Genomic DNA, 5,914 nt, shown 5'->3' on the forward strand with positions numbered 1-5,914 from the left:
CGATCGCAGTTGTGTGTGAACTGACACGGTCCTTGGCGACCAAAGGACTGGAACGGGCGTCGCGGGTTATCAGCTGCATCTGTCACAGCGCGGCGCGTGACCGCAGGCGCGTCCGCGCGAGGCCAGGACCCGGACCCGCTCCCTGCCGCCCACGGGAAGGACAGGGGAGGACGCGGTCAGGAGGCGCGATCTCGCGGGGATGGGTTCGCGCGCCTCCCCTCCCCCTCCCCAGGTTCGTCGTAGTAAATGATTGTCTAAGGTCAGTCTCCCTGAGCGCCTTTGGGCTCTGGTTTTTGTTGGGGGGGGGGGTGAGTGTTTGTTTTTAAAAAATTATTTTTGTGTTTTTCCAGTTGGGGAAGGCAGAGGCACCCCGGCAGAGTTCCCAGGTCTGGGGAGGTGTGCCGCCGAGCGCGGTTTGGAGAGACGGCGCGACCTCTTTGCAGAAGGGGCTCCTGGCCCCGGAACCGTGAGTTGCTAACCTGTGGGTGGGGACGGCAGTGCGGGGAGGGGGTGCGGAATCCAGGAAGCTGGCGAAAATCCTCCTTTTCTCATCCTTCGTTGTAAATTGTTGCTGAAGACTTTTGAATTTTAAATTGCTACCGGGAAGGTCCATAAACCGTTCTCGCCCGATTTAGTCACTTTTATTACATTCCTCTTCGCCACCCCCTTCCAGTCCCCGCGCGGCTTCTAGTCGCAGAGCTGGGAAAGGTTAGCGGTGGAAAACTCTGGAATGGAGGAAAGACTGGCAACTGGAGCAGGACCCAGGGCTTTAAATTTTAACCCGAGTTCGATCGAGTGCGTGGTTCTCACCGTGGCTTCCAAGGTCTCGCTGGATTGCGGTCCCTCAGCGACCTGCACCAAGCTTTTAAACGAACTGAATTTTGCAAAGCTCGTGTATAAGCAGTCATGCGAATGTTCTGGACGGTTGATTTCCTTTGAGTCCAATTGTTTGTTTTTTTGTTTGTTTGTTTTTTGAAGTGTTTTTCAGATTTGTGTTAAAAGGATTTTTTAAAATTTGCATTTGCTAAAAAATAAATGCTTTGTTGGAGTTTGCGTCCTGACTATGAACGGCCTCCAAGTCGGAGCCTGGAGTCCGAGCCTCTGCGCGAGCCTGCCCAGTGTTTGCTTCATGTTTCCAAGTTCGGGGTGTTCGTGTGAACTTGCTAGTCCCCCTGATCTCGCTGGCCCGCAGTTCTGGGAGGGCGCGCAGCGAGGATACTGGCTCGAGCAAAGACCTTCGGGCTCTCGGGCTTCTCCTTTGGGGAGGTGACCCAGTGTTGTACCCTCCAGATCCCCAGTTACTCAAAGTGCCCCAAACAAAGGGAACGTAGGTGACCGTCCCTTTTATAGGGCTTCCCCTCCAGACTGATTTTCAAACCCAGCGAGGGAATGCCTAGCGAAATTTATCATGTCACTTATTTAAAAATAAAGGAAAAGTTTATCCTGATTAGGACCAAATCCCAGCCTGCCTGACCTCTGAGTTCCCCTTTTCCAGCGCGTTGGCCTGGGCGCTCGGGGCGCCGATGCCCGGCAGGGGCGCGTTTTCCGAGCCGCCCTCTCGCGCGCCCGAGGCCTGCAGAGCCGGGGCGCAGAGAAAGGCTCCCCGGAGCTGGAGGACCCGGTGAGGGTCCAGGTGGGCGGACGCGCCTGCGGAGCCCTTCCTCGGGCTTCTTTTTGTTTTTCTGCTCCCTAAGGTCCTGCGCTGCCCCGGGCCCTCTCCGGCGCCCCGTTGGGAGCCTCGCTGACACCGCGCGAACCCGGCGGCGCCCCGGCTGGCTGGGGCCGCAGCGCGGCAGCCAATGGGGCGCCGGGCGGGGGCTGCGCCGCCCAAACGGAAGGGCTCCGGGGACCCGGGTGGGGACGCGCGTGCCGGCCCCCGCACCCCACAAACCCTAGCTGCGTGCGGGGTCTTCCCGGCTGCTCCAGCGACCTTTCCCAAACGCGGAGACCCTAATTCCTGGTGAGAGCATAGCTTTAACCGTAGAGTTAAATTGTAAAAGAAAAGAAAAACACAGATTTATGGGGTCTTGAAGGTTATGTCGTATTTCTCCTGTCCGGAGCACGCTGCCGCCAAGGGCGCGGGGTCACCCCGGCGTCCTCCATCCCCGGCCGCGTGGGACTCCAGCGGGGGGGGGGCGGGACCCCCACTCGGTGGCCGCAGCCCCGCAGGCCGCGTCCCTCCTTCCCGCCTGTTTTCTTTGGCTTCATCTTTTTTCCTGCCGTCCTTTTCTTTTTTATTTTCCCTTTCTCCTTCCTCCTCCGTGCCCTCCCTCCCTTTCCAATCCGCGAATTCCCGGACCCTGGAGAGGTGCGTGGTCGCGGAGGCGCGAAGGTCGCCTGCTCCGGCCGGCGCGGGCCCTGGATGGGGCGGGAGGGTCGCCTCCCACCTCCGCGCTTTCTCCCCTCCTCGCGCTGCTTGTCTGGCCACCCTGCTGTCCCCTGGTGCACAGCCACAGACCTCCTGCTTCCCCGCTGCCGCGTGACACCAAATTGACGCTGCTGTCAGGGCCGCGCAGCCTGCGGGAGCCCCGCGGTGTCTCTCTGGGGTCGCAGGGAGGAGGCGACAGCGAAGCTGGAGATTCACACCCGATAAACAAATTCTGCCCGGCGCCGGCAGTGCAGCAGCCTGCTCGCCGGACACCCGCGGGAGGCCCAGACCTGAGGTCCCAGGGAGCCGGGGAACTCTACGTCGGGACTGGGACCAAGTCGAGGTCAGGAGGTGGCTAAAGTGTCGTCTCTTTTTGGTTGTTTACACTAAGTAATAAAAACAAACTACCCTGGTATATGGCGTAGTGATGCGCGCCGGTAATTCCAGCACTCTGGGAGGCTGAGGCAGGAGGATCTCCATGAGTGCAAGGCCAGTTTGGGGCTACGTAGTGAGTCCATGGTTAGCCTGGCATACACAGTGAGACCCTATCTCAAAAAAGAAATCATCTCTGGCTGCGGGCAGGGTCCTGCCCTGGCCCATGGGGTTCGCAGTCGCTCAGACTTCTGAGCCGAGCTTCAGCTGTGGGTTACCGAGGCCAGTCCAGCAGCGGGTGTGGAGCGGAGATGTGAGGCCGAGGTTCACTCAGTCATCCAGATTGGCCCGGCTGGCAAGCGAGGGCTTTATTCTCGGTGTCTGTCGCGCCTGGCATCGCCACACGCACGTGGCAGCAACCAGGCGAAGCCCTGCTCGGAGCATCCCTGCTCCCCGAAAGCGGGCACTGAGCGGGCTTCCCGCTGGCTGGGGGTGGGGGTCGGACGCCAGGCTCGGGCCTCTTCTCCCCGCCCCCAGGTCCACCCCACACCTTCCCACTCCCCTCTAGTAGGAACGGAGGGACCCCTTAGGGTCCCGGCCGCCTCTTCTCAGCTCCGCCTCCCGCCCTGCTCCCTGGCAGAGGTTGGGGGCGAGGGTCACTGCCAAAAGGCTCTCCAGGGTCCCCCATGTCTGAGCTCCCCAGTCCTGAGCTTTGCTGACCCTCAAGCTAAGGCGGCTTCCCGGTGGGAAAGCAGAGCGCCGCAGGAAAAGGGCTCCTCATGCTCCCGTGGTGAAAAAAACTTCCCGTGCCCGTGCGGGGCTGACCTGCTCACGCTGGTACCCCTGGGGTGCAGCCCCACCCCGGGGCTGTGTGCTCAGAGCCCACGCTCGCTGCCTTGAGTAGCGTTTTGTTTGGGGTTTGGGTTTTTTCCCCAAAGGAGGGCCAGGAACTGCTAAAGCAGAAAAGTAGCAAGAGCTGGCTTTGGGGAGATTTGCTAAGTGACAGGTGCCCCTCCTTGGAAAGAAAAAAGAAATTGGAAAGGGAAAGAAATTGCCAAAGTCCCAGCAATCAGGAGGCTGATGCAGGAGGATCACAGTGAGTTTGAACCAGCCTGGGCTAAAAAGCAAGACCCTGTCTCAAACACCAAAAATATAAAGAAAATTTAAAAGTCACCACAGCCAAGGCTCAAAAGCATGATCTTTCCACGCAGTTACATAGCAAATATACAGAGAATCGGGATGCAGGAGTCTCTGCCACGGCTGCCCTTCAGCTCCCGGCAGCAGGGACACAGCCCAGCGGAGGAGCTCGCTGCGGCCCAGAGGCTGGAGGGAGCAGCCGCTTCTGAGCGCTTTGCTCCAAAGGTGGCACCTCGGCTTCCAGAGGGGAGATGGGGCCTCTTCTACCTCCACTAAAGCGCGGTTCGGGGTCGTTGTCCTTAGGGGATTTATAGGACCCCTGGGCAGCTCGGGGCTCCTGGGCAGCCTGTGGAGGCAAGGTGTGACCAGCAGCAAGGGCCCTTTCTGTTTAAGCCACTGTCCTGGCTGCGGAGAGGACTGAAGACCGTGTAGCAGGAGTGCTCCTGGTAGCTGCAGGTTCTTCCCAAGCACTGTGCAAGGATGAACTATTATTGTTGAGCCTGGTGTGATGGTGCACATTTGTAATCTCAGCATCAGGAGGCTGAGGCAGGAGGATCTCCATGAATTCAAGGCCAGCCTGGACTATCTAGCAAGACATGAAAGAAAAAGAAAGAATTATTTCTAATGAACATTTCCTGTCACCTCACTGTGGTTTACCAGGAGGAGGTGCAGCCCCTGTAAGGGGGACTTCCTGTTGCTACCCCTGCAGATGCTGCTGCCCACTTCCACAGAACCGGTTGATTCAGGAATCCCAGACCCACAGCAGGGGCCCTGCACTCCTTCCTGTGGGAGAGAGAGAGGCCCTCACAGCCAGCCCTGAGGCCAGCAGGAGGTATTGGAGAGGGAGTAATTCATATCCTGGCGGGGCTACTTTTGCTGTTTTTTGAGACAAGGTCTCACAGTGTAGTCCAGATTGGCCTCAAACTCCCAGCGATCCTCCTGCCTCAGCCTCCAGAATGCTAGGATTACAGGTGTGCACCACCAAGCCCAGCTCTGGCCATCTAATATACAGTCATTCATTCATTCATTTGCGGGACTGAGATCAAACCCAGAGGCTCACACATGCTAGGCAAGGACTGTACTTGAGCCACCCTACTAAACAGAGACAGACCTAGGCAGTTCTAGACATCTTCCATCTCTTCTTCCCGCCCCCCCCCCCGGGGGGGAGGATCGAACTCAAGACCATGTGCTTGCAAGGCAGGCACTTATGCTGCTAAGCTAAATCCCCAGCCCTACATCTTTCATCTCATTTGCCTTCAGAGTCTCCTGTCACTTCCACCCACTTTAAAGCTTAATAACGAATAGATTTTTTTTCAATCTGTAAACTTAGCAAAGACTACTGTTTTTTGACAGTAAAATAAACAGGGAAGTCAAGGGTAGTGGTGCACACCTGTCATCCCAGCACTCGGGAGGCTGAGGCGGGAGGATCCCCTTGAGTCTGAGGCCAGCCTGAACTGCACAAGGAGACCTTGTTTTCAAAAGCAAAACTAAACTAAACAAAAATGACTGGGGAAAGAGATTTGTTTTCCAAAAGCGAGATGTACAGGGAACCTAAAAGACTGCTTGCTTCAGGGTTTCCGCAGGGTGCGACCTGGGCCCTTCCGCCCCCAGCCCTGATCTCCCACTTTTGATTTACCCAGTGTGGCCTTTTCTCCTCTTTACTTTCACAATCACACACTGAACGCTGATAAAGTTCAAGACCCAAATGCTTTGTGTTCCGCAGATTTATAGCCGTCCTGGCACTCTGTGGCCTGCCAGCTCCAGGCTGCTGTAGCCCTGGCAGAGCCAGAGAGTTTGGCTGCGGGCAGCGAGTGCTGCCCAGAGCAAGCCCCAGCCTCCTTCCCTGGGCACACGCTGTCCAGCCTCGGTTACAGCTCTCATGCTGCAGCCTGCCTGTGGGGACGTACAGTCTCGCTGACTTGGTCTCTCTGTGTAGCCCAGGCTGGCCTCAAACTCATGGCGATCCTCCTGCCTCAGCCTCCCAAGTGCTGGGTCACAGGCAGTCTGCATGGCAGGAACTTGGAACATTTAGAGCTG

General features: G+C 57.7%; 1 long non-coding RNA gene across 1 annotated transcript; it reads left to right on the forward strand.

The window, feature by feature from the left end:
• The first annotated feature begins 265 nt into the window (after nucleotides 1-265).
• LOC134471813 (uncharacterized) lies at nucleotides 266-1,048 on the forward strand. The gene is made up of 2 exons (XR_010041487.1): nucleotides 266-466; nucleotides 674-1,048. It is a non-coding gene; the product is annotated as an uncharacterized LOC134471813 (long non-coding RNA).
• The last annotated feature ends 4,866 nt before the right edge of the window (nucleotides 1,049-5,914 follow it).

This window comes from Cavia porcellus, unplaced genomic scaffold, assembly GCF_034190915.1.
Source record: "Cavia porcellus strain 051 isolate PalLab524CR breed Dunkin Hartley unplaced genomic scaffold, mCavPor4.1 scaffold_20, whole genome shotgun sequence".
NCBI classification, from domain to species: Eukaryota; Metazoa; Chordata; class Mammalia; order Rodentia; family Caviidae; genus Cavia; species Cavia porcellus.